At 47.1% G+C, this 15,135-nt stretch overlaps 1 protein-coding gene across 1 annotated transcript in view; it reads right to left on the bottom strand.

Moving 5' to 3' along the window:
- Window positions 1-10,572, bottom strand: part of THNSL2 (threonine synthase like 2) — a 385,764-nt gene extending 375,192 nt beyond the window's left edge. Inside the window, exon 1 of the mRNA XM_069632200.1 lies at window positions 10,461-10,572. The gene's annotated coding sequence lies outside the window, so the exon portion shown is untranslated. The remainder of the gene's footprint in view (window positions 1-10,460) is intronic.
- Between the last annotated feature and the right edge of the window lie 4,563 nt (window positions 10,573-15,135).

The following is a 15,135-nucleotide window of genomic DNA, read 5'->3' as shown; positions in this document are numbered from 1 at the left end:
AGGTCAGCCGTGCACACCGAAAAGAAGAGCAAAGGCACCCCTAACACTGGAACACCTGCGTTCTCACCATCCAAAGGTTGTTTCGTGTTTAAGGAGCTGGGCTATAGGAGAGGGGATCCTGCTTGAAAGGGCTTACCCAAGCAAGCCATAGTGGATGTTGGGCTTGTTGAAGAGGCCATCATTAGTGTGCCTCTTAGAGGAGAACTTCCCACTAGGCCAGGGAGTGGCCGAATGTGGATTGGTTACACTGAGTGGGAACGGTACAGGGTCTCCAGAAGAGACCCGAGTTCCCAATAATAATCATCTCTATCTAGAACATGTCTATATCAATGGACACAAAACTCTTGCGGTATGAGAAACCTCGGCTTGCGTCACTACTGTCACCCTGCGGTGGGTACAGCCAGGCCAGTATATTGATGGGCCTGATTTGTGCGTCTGTGGGTTTGACAGAAAGAGCAAGTGCCCCTTGGCGATAGTACAGTTCAGCTGGAGAGGTGAAACAACCCAGCGCTGTGTAGCGGTGAAAGACTCCATCCCTGTCCCATGTCTGTTGGGTAATGATTTTCCTGATAACGAAATAGTCGCACCAGCTACCCAATCAATGGCCAAAGTGAGCACCAGACTGAACATTCTGAGAGCCTAAGGGCCTGGAGGGCTTCCAGAGGGCTTGTTGGAAGGACAGACATGGCTGGTAGCCGCCAGTCCAGTTCCAGACTACTGAGTCACCTACTCCTGCGGGAGAGGAATTAGTAACCACTGAGGACACTACTTTGGTACCAGGGAACTCAGTGACTTCAGAGGTGCCTGGCGCAGCGCAGGAACCTTAGGGGGAGGACCAGGTGGGTGCAGATCTGAAGGGCCTGCCCAAGTTGGATGTGTTTGTATCAGCTGGGGGCCCAGCCCAGAAAGAGTGTCCCACTCTGGCGGATCTGTGGAAGCAAGCAGAGGAGCAGGCCAAGGGCGTACTGGGAGGATGGACTCCTGTAAAGTGAGCCAAAAGATTCTGAGGGTGAGGGCACCAGTAGGTTGGCGATTTCCCAATTCCACAGAAAGTTCCTTTTGGATTTGGATTACCAAATGCCTTTGGTGGGTCACTTGGGAGTGACTAAGGCATCAGACCTGTTGTCTGCACACTTTTAATGGCCGCAGTTAGGCGTAAAGGTTAATGAATTTGTCCATTCCTGCCCGACTTGTCAAGCTTCTGGCAAGTCAGGTGGTGCCACAAAGGCCCCCTTAATTCCACTACCCGTGGTTGGGCGACCTTTCGAGAGAATAGACATGGATATTGTGGGTCTTTTGGATCCTCAAACCAGCTCTTGGAACAGATACATCTTGGTGGTGGTAGATACCCTGAGGCTGTCCCTCTGAGGAGCATCAAAGTCCCTGTGGTTGCTAAGGCACGAAATGGGATATTCTCCCGTGTTGGATTCCCCAAGGAAGTCGTTTCTGACAGGGGATCAAACTTCATATCTGCGTTTAGGAAGGCCATGTGGGAAGAGTGTGGAGTCACCTACAGGTTCTCTGCATCCTTCCATCCATAAACAAATGGGCTTGTTGAGCGGTCCAACAAGATCCTGAAAGGCATGATAGGTGGCTTGGAAGAGCCCCTGAGGGAAACACTGAATATTTTCCTGCCATGCCTTCTGTTCACCTGCAGGTAGGTGCCACAGAACGGTGTGGGGCATAGCCCCTTCGAGCTTCTGTTTGGACACCCTGTACGAGGTCCCTTCAGTCTACTGAAAGAGGGATGGGAAAGTAAAACCCTCATCATCTACACAAGATGTGGTGGACTATGTACAACAATGATCCCATACACAAGAAGTGGTGGACTATGTACTCGGCCTTCGGTCTAGAATGGCAAAGTACATGAAACAGTCGACAAAGAACATAAAGGCCAGTCAGAAGCTGAGGAATCACTGGAACGAACAGCAGGCCACAGTGACAATCTATTCTCTGAGCCAGTGGGTGTGGATTATGTAGCTCGTCAAACCCAGTGCCCTTCAGGACAAGTGGACTGGGCCTTACTGTGTGCTGGATAAGGTCAGTGAGGTGAATTATCTCATTGACGTGATGTGCAGGGTCTTTGACGTCAACCAGCTAAAACCCCATTGTAGTCGGGAAGACTTGGTCATGGCATTAGTGACTGATGGAGAGACTGAGGAGGAGACCAAAACCTCCCAGACCGTTTGCACACTGAAGCCACAGATGGGTCAGTTGAATGTGTCAACCTTGCCATGGACCTGTCAGAACAGCAACTGGGAGACTGTCGCTGTTTACTGGGACCTTTTTCCCGTCTGTTTTCTCTGACTCCAGGTCACGCAGATTAGTGCACCCACGATGTGGACACTGGAGACAGTAAGTCAGTGAAGAGTAGAATTCACCGGATGTCCGATAAGGTCAGGGATACCATCAAGGAGGGCATTTCCTAGATGTTGTCCCCAGGAGTGATAGAGCGATTCCACAGCCCCTGGCATAGCCCAGTAGTACTGGTCCCTAAAAAGGCCAGTGTTGGGAAGACTGAAGTTCGCTTTTGTGTGGACTATAGGGGGCTCATGTCACAAAGACAAATGCCCCCCCATTCCTCAGGCAGATGAGCTCATTGACAAGCTCAGTGCTGCCAAGTGCATGAGTACCTTTGACCTCACAGTGGGGTATTGGCAGGTCAGCTTGACGGATGGAGCAAGAGGTCAGCATTCTCATCCCCGGAAAGAGATTATCAGTTCACTGTGATGCCCTTCGGATTGAAGAATGTTGGTGCCGCATTTCAGCAGATGGTTAACCGGGTTTTGTCTGCTCTGGAAAATTTCAGTGTCACCTATTTAGACGACATTGCTGTGTTCAGCCACACCTGGTAGGATCACTTATCCTACCTGAAACAAGTGTTTCAGGTGCTGCAGAATACAGGTCTGATTATCGAGGCCTCAAAGTGCCAGATAGTGCAGGGTATCATCACTTACCTAGGCTGGTTGGTAGAGGTGCGAAACAACCTCTTGAAGCAAAGGATCAAGCTGTGAAGGATTGGGAAATCCCCACCACAAAGACGCAGGTGAGAGCCTTTTTAGGTCTCACTGGGTACTACTGGTCGTTCATCAGAGGGTATAGGGTCATTGACATACCCCTGAATGATGTAACTTCCAAGAAGATTGCGAAGAAGGTAACTTGGATCCCCGCCTTTCAAACTTTCTTTCAGGATTTAAAGGATGGAGTGTGCAGGGCCCTACTTCTGAAAGTGCCAGACTATGGTCAGGAGTTCATTATCCAGATAGACGCCTGTGATTTTGGGACTGGAGCAGTGTTAGCACAGCTGAACTCTGAAGGGGTAGAGCAACCTGTCGCCTACATAAGCAGACGGTTGTCAACAAGGGAAAGGAGCTGGACTGTCATAGAAAAAGAGGCTTACGCGGTTGTGTGGGCCATAGAGAAGCTGAAACCCTACATCTTTGGATCTCACTTTATGATCCAGACAAACCACCAGACTCTGCAATGGTTAATGGCCATACAAGGCGAGAACCCTAAGCTTTTACGTTAGGCGATATCCCTACAGGGATTAGATATGGACATCCAGAACAAGCCAGGCTCCCAGCACGGAAATGCCGATGGCCTCAGGCGGTACTTTCTACTTGATGACGAACCAGACCCTCAGTAGGGTGGTGGTCCATATGTTGAGGCTGGGGGTCTTGTGAGGAATTCGACCATCCACATGGGAAGTGTGTGCTCGCCTGGGCTTTTTTTGAAGATTTGTAATGAAAATAAATGATGGGAGATGAACCTCAGAAAATGTGTGGGTCTAATTTGCACACATTTTCTTCTGCTCACCACAAAACGACCACATAGTCATGTGTACCCTGGTGGGACACAGGCTAAAAGCGCTGTCCTCCCTGTCACGTTTAGCTGGAATGTGACAGCCACGGGTACATCAAAGCATCTCAGCAAGGTGGAAGGCAAAACCTTCCTCTGGCCATGGCCAGCCTAATTAAAATTTCAAAGGCTCCATGGATCCACCCTGTTCTATTGTAGTTCTGTGTGGTGGCAGCGCATACTGATGAGAGTTAATTGAAGTAGGCCTGCGAAGGGGCCTGTTCACAGAACTAACAAAGGGCAGGAAACACCAACACCTCTTTGATATGCAATGTGTCAGCTTGAATGCTAGCTCCCACCCCTCTGTATGAATGGCAGTGAATGTCATGTCTGGGACAACTGTTTACACTAGGCAACCCCTGCAGGGAACCCCCTTTCAGAGGGAAGAAGTATGTGATTTGATGGAGACAAAAAGTCTGTTCTCGCCACAAACTTCAAGAGAGACCTGTGCTTTGATCAGGAGTCATAGAGAGCTCAATTAACCGGAGAGACACTTTGATCCACAACAGACAGGAAGATGGGTGGGACTTAGTAGTAAATGTTGTCATCCCTTACCTCTCCTGTTAGAAAGCACTCTTGTTAACACCTCACACATGACAGAAGATTGTTGGTGGGGACCCAGGATTGGCTCATTAAGCTAGGCCTAGCCTGCACCAATAACTGCAGCCCATTTGGCTTTAAAAGAGGGCTGATCCCCTCTTTTGGAAGATCATCCAATCACTTTGAATGGAGTAAGAAGATCATTATCTCCTTTCCTCCTATTTGGGGCTCCTGGGCCCTGTAACTGAGCCACGCCCTGCACTGCCAGCCTCCTTCACTGTCATTCAACCAATGAAGCGAGTGCGAGTTGCTGCTTTTGCCTCCACCTTCTTTGTGCTCCTGACTCTCCCTCTCCTTGCTAATCTGCATCTTGCCATCTCCAACATTCTCGCTATCCTTTCCCCTTCCATAAAGATCCGTCTAAAACCTGCCACCAAGAACAACATCTAGTATGACTCTGATCTAGCACCTCTGAAACGGAAGTGCAGAGTTCCTGAACTGACGTGACAGACCTTGGGCTCATCCTCTGACAAACTAGCCTGCCGCCTGCTCCAAAGGCAATAGCGCTTCTCTATCAACTCCATAAAGTGGACCCACATCCAAGCCTGCATAACTGGAGTCTCTAACACGGCTCAAATGTTTCAGAATCTGCAAGGAACTTGCCAATCCACTTGCAGTCTCCACCTGTCTCCTTCCTTCCCAAGCTCTCAGTAATGCCTTAGCCTACCACTTCACTCCCAAAACTCAGGACATCCTGTACTCACTTTCCTCCACCCCATCTCGACTTCCACTCCTACTCCCCTGCTTCTCTTGGCCCCCCCTCCACCCACCCCTCTCACTCTTCTCCCTCCTGCCCATAACACCGGACAAGTTCTCTAAAGTGGTCTGCTCTATGAAGGCCTTCTCAAACAGATACTCTCCTGCTCCTCCAGAACCATTAAGGACAACATCTCCTCTCTTGCCCCGGCCCTTGTAGACTTCTGTAACCACTCCTTCGACTCTGGCTGTTTCCCTCTATCCCTCAAGCACTCCCTTCTGCACCCTCTCTTAGAAATCCGTCTGCTGACCCCTCATGCTCGGCTAACTATCGCCATATCTCTATCACTCCCTTCCTGGATAAACTCTTGGAAAAGTTGATCCTCCACACTTATCTCGTTGGCTGCCTTCATAACCACCAATCTGGATTCCGGCCATCCAGAGGCACGGAAACTGCCCTTCAAAACACCAGTGAAACCATGCTCACAAACCTCAACACCAACTCTCCTGCTTTTCTCATTCTCCTCGATCTCTCCTCAGCCTTTGACACAGTCAACCATTCTGTAAAGCGACTCTGCGGCACCCTCGGCATCACTGGCCGGGCACTGGACTGGTTAACCTCTTTCCTCACTAACCGCACTCCCCAGCTGCAATTAGGCCATTTTGCCTCATCCACCACCCTCTCTACCTGTGGTGTCCCCCAGGGCTCTATCCTATCAACCTGGCTCTTCAATATATATCTCATCTGATCTCCTCCTTCTATCCCCATTTCCAGTGCTATGCCGATGACACACAGCTTTCTTTCAAACTTCCCTCTACTTCCCCCTCTTCCTCCTCTCTCATCCCTGACTGCCTGTCCGCCATTCAGGCATGGTGTTCAGCGAACAAACTCTGTCTCAATGCCATTGGGATAGAGATCCTCATCAGGACACCTGGCCCTCTTTTTCTCCTATCATGTGGGCACCCGCTTTGGGCCCTCTTCCCCCACCATCCTTTGAGAGCAAAAGCCTTGGCGTCATCTTCGACTCCACTTTCTCCTTCACCCCTCACATCATGGGCCTTACCAAAAAATCCCACTTCCAGCTCCACCTCCTCAGAGGCATTCTTCCTTTTCTCACCTTCCTTCAGAAGTTCAATGTCTCTAGAGCTCTGGTCCTTTACAGGATGGACTACTGCAAGAGCCTCTTTGTCAATCTCCCTCTCTCCCCTCTTCACCCCTTCCAGATAATCCAGAATACGGCTGCAAGACTTATTATTGTCTTCAAGCCCAGGGACTGCATCTCTCCAGCCCTAAAATCCCTCCACTGGCTCCCAGAAGCTGCAAGGATCAAATTCAAGCCCTCTGCATCATCCACAAGGCCTTCTTGGGCCTGGGACCACGCTATCTTCAACTTTCCCATCCTAAATACTCTCCTGTCAGAGCCCTATGCATCTCTAATTCCAACTTTCTGACTGTCAAACATTTCTCTAAGCAGAGAACGGGGGAAGATCTCTCTCTGAGGCTGGTGCCTCCTTTTGGAACAGCCTCCCAGACCCTCTCTGATTTGAGCCGGACCTCCTCAAGTCCTGTAAACTGCTCAAAACTCTCATTGTCTCTACCTCTTTCCCTCTTCCCCTTCCATGCTAATCTCCCCACTGCCGGTGTGACCGGTGGCATGATCCCCACAGGCCCTTCCTCCCAGTCATTACTAGCACCCCCCGCCACTGCACTACCCAGGGGGCCCCTGCCTGGTGGCTCCACACACCACCCTGAGCGCTGCCTGCACCAGCACTTAGCCTGAGGTGCTCCTCCTGGCTCCCCTTAGCACTTCCCTTGTGGGCCCTCCTCCAGCACTTGTCGAAGCCTCTGCTCCCCTTTCCATCCACCTCCCCTGCACTTCTCATCTATGCACTTGAATGCCACAAGGCCTAGTAGGACCACAACTGTATACATATTATTTCTGCTTGTTTGCTTCTTGCCACTGTAATTTATTTCCCCTGTTCCCTTCCCAATTAGCCTTGTGCCGCTTTGAAACACAATCCTGTTGTATAAAGCGCCTTACAAATTACAATACAATAAATGTAATAAAAAGAAAAGAGGAAGGTGATGGAGGTACAAGGTAGTAATAGCTGCAGTACCCCAGGAGCAACAGGATTAGGTAGCTTTTACTCAATTACATTTCTGGTAGAGAAACAGACCCAGGAAATTCTGACTTAATCACCACTTGAAAAGATTGAACTTGCATATTCCAACATATCATTTCAAGGTGGAATGTCTCCAAATACTCATTGCTCTAATCAGAGAGGAATGAAGGATCTCCAGGATGAATGCTTTCGTATTCCAATCAATCGGGCTGACCCAAAGTTCCTAAGGTTCTCAATTAAGGAGATGCGTGGTAAATTCAGAATCCTTCCATTTGGTCCAAAAAGGCACCCAGAGTCTTCACCAGTGTTGAGGCCGGTAATGGGTCATCTCCACTTAAAAGGAATCCAGACTATTCTGTACCTGGACGACTGGGTGATCCGGGCTGCACCCCAGGCACAATGAAGGAGCATGGCCAGACGTGTGCAACCCTGATGTCTCTGGGGTTCCACCTTGATTTGGGAAAATCACTACTAGAGGCCTCTAGGGACCTCCAGGTAACAGGGGCTAGATTCTGGACTATCAATCGAGGTCCTTATTCCAGAAGACCGTGCAGAGAGACTCCAATCCATGTTGGTTTAAATACTGTCTGCACATGTGGTGTCAGCCGGAGATGTACTTCAGGTCCAGGAAAGACATGATTGCCTGGTTGTTTGTGTTATTCTGGGTCAGATTACAGGTCACTTTCAAATATCCCCCCTCCACAGGTTCTGGAGCCAAGGCATACAAAATGGCAAGGCCCCGGTACCCATCAGTCCAAAATTAGTAGTCGAATTACAGTGATGGCTGGACAGGAAAAATCTGCTGAGGGGGTTTCCATTGTTGGAACACTCTCCAACCATAATTATAACATGTGCTATTTGTGTCTGGGTGGGTGGCAATTTTAAGAGAGTTTGGCAGCATCAGGAAAAATGAATCCCTCTGGAAGCAAACAAATGTTCTAATCGGAGGAACCAGCGCCCATTTTCTGTGCCTTGTTCGTGCTCGCCGCCAAGTTTCGGAACAGAGCAGTGCAAATCAGAATGGTCAATACATTAGTAATGGCTTATGTGAACAGGCAGTTGGGGACACGATCCGGACTCATGAAGCAGCTAGTATACGAACTGGCGACATGGGTGGAGGACAATCTCTGTCCCTCAAAGCTGAACATATCAGGAGTCGGACAATATGAGGGTAACCACTTGAGCACATGAGTTTCCCTAAATGCCATTGGAGTTGGTGCCAGAGAGATTTTTCATCTGATTTGCTCCAAGTTAGGTTTTCCGATAGATGTAGTTTTCCACTCTACAGAAAAACCCAGCTCCCCAAAAGGGTAGATACTATGACATTGCCTAGGAGTAGGAGATGCTCTATCCATTCCTGCCTCGTTTTATACTATGGGTGACCATCAAAATAAGGGACTTAGAGTCTGAGGTTATTCCTCTGGCCACAGTGCGGACGAGGGGGACCTGGTTGTCTCTTTTGGTGGAGTTGCTTGTGGCTCCAATGAGTTACCTTCCAATATCACCATGTCCATTCAAAGATTTCCAGAGAAGAGAAGAGGTCTAACTCCAGAGCTAGATGTAAAGACACTGGGCACTGAACAAATGTGTTCTCTGGTGTGAAAGAAATTCTCACTGGTCAGCTCAGTGTCCCATCCCTGGCATTATGTAATTACCTCAGAAGGGATTTGATAGGGGTTTGGCAATTTTAACTCTGAGCACCCAATGGGCAGTTATCCGTGCACTCAGAGATCCAAAGTCAACTAAACCACTGGTCAGAACAAGGTTACCTCATTGGGTTCTCCTTATGATGCAAAGTCTGAATAGGAGTCTCCATGTGGGCCATTGAAACAATTAAGCTCACGAAAATTATATTTTTAGACATGATTATATATGCCCTTCGAAATCTAGGCATTATTGTGCAGGCCTCCATTTCTTCAAATACAGTTGGAGGAATAGATTCTTCGATGAGACCAGTCATTCTTCCGCAAACTTTTCTCAAAATATCCTCAGATCTAAGACATGTTCTTCCGGCTTTCTTTCCCAATCCAGCCTCTCCATAGGACAGTGACATGCCTTTTAGACAGAATGACAGCTAGCATACAGACATTTACTCTGCATGTGAGCTTTGGTGGCCCAGGGCCAGGTGAAATGCTCCTGCTTCTACCAACAGTCGGTGATTAGACAAACATGGCCTACTCTCCACCTGATGTTTTATTGCCAGGAACTAAACCTGGCAAGGAGAGCATCATGGGTGGCGGCCCAGGAAGTGCCCATCCAGACATTTATAGCGCGGCAACATGGTTTAACCAGAACACATAAGTCATTGTCACTCAACTTGCACAATCTGGCATTAACCTTATTTGATTAACATCAGGGATGTTGAGTCAAATAAATTCAACATTGGGGCTGGATCGTGCAAGCAGCATACTCAGTGGTCTGTTTCATTTCCTGTGGGATCATTTATCTGGTATTTTTGTAATCCTCAAAAGTAAGCACTGGGACACAGAAGACATGGAGGTAAAGATTGAATTACTTACCGGTAATCTTCATTACTCCTAGACCTACTCTTCCTCGCCACAAAACTTACAAACCACGTCAACCACCCTAGGATGAAGTGGTCCATGGTGGCACAATTTGTATTAACTGGGCCATTATAAGTCACTGGGGCAGGTGAAAGGAAACATATAGGGGTTTCTGTCATGGAGATTGGTACCTCAAAAGTAAATAGTGTGATGAAGAGCAGTAGTACTAGGAGTAATGAAGATTACCAGAAAGTAATCAGATCAATAACAGTTTATCATATTAAATGATTCCTAGTGCTTCCATTTGCTTTGCAGATGTTTAAAATGAAGTAATGCGCATGTTGAGAAATGGTTGCAAGCAAAGCTAAACGTGAGTTATCAGTGACTCCAAAGTTCAGCTCATGGCTGAAAAATATTCAGTCACATGAATTTATAGTGACTCTCTGTTATGCAGTGATACACCGAAAACTCATACGCATAAAGCCCCTTTCGCCCGATGCCGAATTCCTTCCCATAGCATTCCAGCTGAGTGCATTCATGTGACATTTGTCTCAAGGCGACCCTCTGCCTCGGTGCTGACAGTCACGGGATCTAATACGAAACATCCGTATGATCGTCCTGACTGCATCTAACGCATTATGAAAGTTCAAAACGTTCACGTATCTCACACGGACTTACTTTTTTCAGTCACAGCGGGAGTACTGCTTCTCCAACCAAAGAACGTTTGTGCTAAATGCAAGGAGCAAACTCAGCAAGAAAAGAGCTGGCGTGCAGTTCATGTCATGTGACTGAACAGGCTACTCTGTCTTAAAGGTGTAGTAGTACTATTTCGTCACTCTTTTTCCTTTGTTAAACTCGTGGTTATCTGTTTGCCAGGATTTTATTATAGGCTGAGCATATATTTCTGGTTGCCCTTTTAGCTGTTTCAGGATAGAGCTTTACCACTCCAACAAACCTTTTGTATGCATAATCCATATTGACTGTGCTATCAATAAGCTTCTTTTTTAAGGATAGTGCTTCTGATTGGTCTGTTGCATCTTGACTTGGTCTCAGATTGGGCCTTTCAATCTTAGTTTGCCAATTTCATTTTTTTGTCATTTGTATCGCGCCTTTTGCCATAATTATGGTCCCAACGTGGGACTGATAAGTCAGAATTCCTATGTCTGACGATTCTAGGAGGATTTGTTAGGACCCCCCAACTGTTAGTGCTTTTCCTTGTGTTTTTTGTATCTCTGATTTCTTTTGGGTGGCTAGGGCACTTCTTCTGAAGTCCCCCTGCCATTATATCCCTTCATACCCTACTGAAGGTATATGGAATTGGGGCACTTCTAAGTTGCCCAGTAACAGAGGTACTTTTCAGGCTCCCCATGTTTGCCATAGGGAGATTATATCGCCCTGGGTGGCTTTTAGAGAGTAGGTGGGCGGCAGTTACACTTTACTTTTGGCATCACCAAGGGTGCAAGCTGTTTTAGCACACTAGTAGTAGTTGGGGCACAAATGAGTTTTTTTAAATTCCTGCTATCAGAACATTTTGTGTTTTAGGGCTTCTTTTCTTCAGGGTGATCAGGAGGTAGGCCCAGAATGCCTGTTCTGACCACTTGGGCTCTTTCGGAGCCCACAATGGCAGCCTCCCCATTGGTTTAGGCCAGTGTAGGTCCCTGGACTATACCTCTCGGTTCCTGGAGAGGGGGTGTTAGGCAAGAATTGATGTTGTTTCTCCTTGGGAGACTAAACAGCCTTGTCCTCTTGGTATTAGGTAACCCACCTATTGGTATAGGTCTGTATGTCTGTACTACACAAGCTGGTAGTGTCACTGAGTAGCCAGACTTATCTCAAGAAGGGTAAATGTGAGTTGTAGTATTGCAATTCCCCAATACAAGTATCCAAATAACACTTACACTCAAGGTTTTCTAGTAAAATAATTATTTCTTTCTTTAACGGTCACTTTTAAATAAGCATTCTTTAAAAAGGGCAATGTGCAACAATAGAAATACACTTCAAAATACTTTCTCCGAATGAAGGCAAACGAAGTAGATACTTTTTAGTGATGCTTCATACACACTTCCTAAACCCTGAGGGGACTTCACTAACTAGACAGTATTGGCATTTATATATCATTTTTGTACTTTGTAAAATTCTGAGGTTGGCAAAAAGTAAAGGTTAGAGAAAGGAAAAAGGTTAACAGGTTCTCAGAGCATGTGAGCACTTTTAAATCTCCCAATGAAGTCTAAATAAAAACATTTCCCAGCAATATTAGTTAAAAACCAATGGATCACCAATGAAGGACAGTAAGAATCAAAGTCAACAGACCAAAAGATCTGCAGGGAGCCAGGACAGCCAAAGCTAATTGGAGCAAAGTCTACGGAACTGAGGCACTTCAAAGATAGCAAAAAGTAATGCACAATGTTACTGAGTTTGTTGTAGAGAATCAATGTTCTGTCACACGTGTGAAAGTTAGAGCTGAAATCAACTCTAGAAAAGCAGATACTGCAAGTCTCAACCGAGAAGAGCAGAACTACAGACAAAGGGTAAGTACCCCATAGTCAGAATAGTACCTTTGGTTAGAAGAAGAGGATCCAGCTGGCTTCTGCCTGGTTGCAGTGTTGCAGATCCTTTATTCCGGAGCCTCAGTCGTGGGCACAAGAGAGGACGTCTGGAGGACTCCTGCACAGCAAGTCAAAAGTCAGCGGCAGCTATGGGCGCTCTCCGGATCAGCTGCACTTTGCGGTTTCAGCGCTCGGTAAACAGCAACACCGTGGGTCTTGGACACCAGTTGGGCTTCCTTCACTCCTTGAGTCCAGCACTCTGGTGAGGTGACTCGAGCTTCGGTCGTCCTGCTTCGGGAGGAACCTCAGGAGACGCCTGGAGCTTTTGACCGGTTTACAGATGTTGCACTCGACTACAGATGTTTCGACCCCTGGCAATCGGTTCCGGCAGCAGAAAAGAAGTACAGCCAGTTGGGGAAGGTATTCCAGCAAAGTTAGTCTTGGGGTTAGTCGGTCCCACTAACCCAAGGGAAGAAATTGTCCTTTCCGGAGCTTCTCTTATCGATCAATAAAAGGAGTTTCAGCACAGCAGCAGAGCTTCACCGGGCAGTTCAATGGTCCAGGAGGATGCAGCAAGCTTCGTTAGCGGTTTCTTCATTGGGTTGATCTTCCCAGTGGTCGACTTTGTCTTCAGTCCAAGAAACCTCACCTTGTAAGCAGGTTTCGCCAATTCATGCACAGCCTAGCTGTCACTTGCACAGCAGGGTGGCTGTCCTGCACGGACAGCCACCTAGCCAATCAGGACTGGATGTATGCATGTTGCCCTGGAGACTAAGGACAGGGGAGTTTCGCACACCTCCCTCACTTCCTGCCTTGCCAGACACACTGGAGCCAGAGGCGGGTTTCAGTACTGAAGCCCGCCAAAGGCAAAATTAATAAAAGGCTCAAATCTGGTATAGCGCACAGAGTAAAACCCAAGAAAGACTGCACAAACAAGAAATGGCAAAAAAGAAGACTGGGACCATTTTAACTCAATGGTCACCCATGGGGGCTATACTGCATCTGAGGATTCAGCCTGCAGTAGAAAACCACAATGGTAGGAGAATTAAACCACTGCCACCAGCCATTTAAAGCAGTGAGGCTAACACAGAGCATGTTACATGAGTAAGTATGAAAAGGGGCTACTCAGTAACCCCCAGCACTCCACATAAAATGGTGTGTGCTGGACCAACACAAAGAAAAGGTAAGTAAAGGCAATTTCACTTTACTATTCTTGGGAACTGTAGTTCACCCAAGAAAAGGTGTTTAAACCTTATGAGAAATCTAAAGGATTTCTCTGTGACACTGCACTGAAGGTGCTGGGTGTTACCATACAAAAGTAGATGCCCCTGGAGTTTGTCAGACTACAAAAACAAAGGAAACTTATAATCCAAATCAGATCAAAATACATGAGAGAGTGAGAAAAAGATCTCACTCGCTCCTGGATAAAAATTAAAAAGTCCTGAAGTCCAGCAAAATAGCTGGGTGTCTCTAAGGTTGAAGGGAATTGGAACAGAAATGAGGATTCTCCCTAACAGGGGGAGACTTTGGCTAAGTGGAAGTTCTATGGAACAACCCGAATGGGTGGCCAACTGACCCTTTGCCCCCAGGCTTCTTTAGTGACTGGCACGCTGGTTTTGGCCAGCCCCTTTGTGCAAGGGTGTTTAAGCTTTGAATTGCCTCTGCTTCTCTCTCTGGCTGCATTGTTCCTGCAAATTGCAGGCGACAGGTCTGCCGACCAGTTGGAGGAGTGCTCCCATGCTTCCCACCATTTCTAAAGTCCTCATTTGGCAAAATTGGCTAGGTGCTGTGGCTGACCATTTATTTTCTGCCTCTGGAAGTCCAGTTCGGGCTTTTTGAAGACTCCTGCTGACTCCCCACTTATGATGGGTCCGAGGCCTCTACACTGGAACCATTTTCTGGACCATTTATCACTTCATCCCACCATTGGCTGTGGGTGTCGTTAGTCCCCAGCGGGGTGCTGAGAGCTCACCACACTGCCGTTGTTTTATGTTAGGATTTCTGAGTCTGCCTGCAGCCATTGTCCCCATCCTGGAAATATTTTCTGCTGTGTTTCCTTCATCTTTTTTCCACCAAGTCTTCAGGAGCCATTGTTGCATGTTCCCATGTCTTCTAGAAGTCACAGAATTGCCCATAGTTTCAAAGGTCCCGGGGGCATTACCGAACGCGGTAATGGCCCACTGGCAAGGGCCTTATTGCCATTAGTATCCCAGCCCATTAGACCGGGGTACTAATGGTGTTTTTGTTTCGTTTCCAGACGCGTTGCATTTTGCAGCTGAAAAATAATTCTTTTTAAAATGGCATCCATGGACTGGGACATGTAGTCAATTTTCCCTTTGCGGCCATAGTAAAAAAAGAAAATGGCTACCATGGAAAGGGATAATGGACTACTTAGTCCATTCTCCCTTTTCATGGCAGCCATTAAAGTAAATGAAAAGAAAATAAGCAAATAAAATTGGTGCCATGGCACAGGGAGAAGGGAATATGTGACTGGTGCGAGGGACGCGCAAGAACATGTGTGGGCTTACCATATGGTAAGGCTCACAAAAGCACCAATCAGTGCGTTTGTTACATTTAACATAACCTGCGCCGGGTACTAATGTGAGGTATTTTTATAAGTCATTGTGATTTTTAGCATATTCTTCCTTACTAGTAAAATTGTTGGACCTCTATACCCTACCTGTATGTCTATATGTATTATTATTATTATTATTATTATTATTATTATTATTATTATTATTATTATTATTATGGTCTTTGTTCAGCACAGACCTAGCTTCAAAATGCAACAGAGCATTTTAGAGGTA

This window comes from Ambystoma mexicanum, chromosome 6q (assembly GCF_040938575.1).
Source record: "Ambystoma mexicanum isolate Mex_15411 chromosome 6q, UKY_AmexF1_1, whole genome shotgun sequence".
Taxonomy (NCBI): Eukaryota; Metazoa; Chordata; class Amphibia; order Caudata; family Ambystomatidae; genus Ambystoma; species Ambystoma mexicanum.
This window is presented reverse-complemented; position numbering and strand designations above follow the sequence as displayed.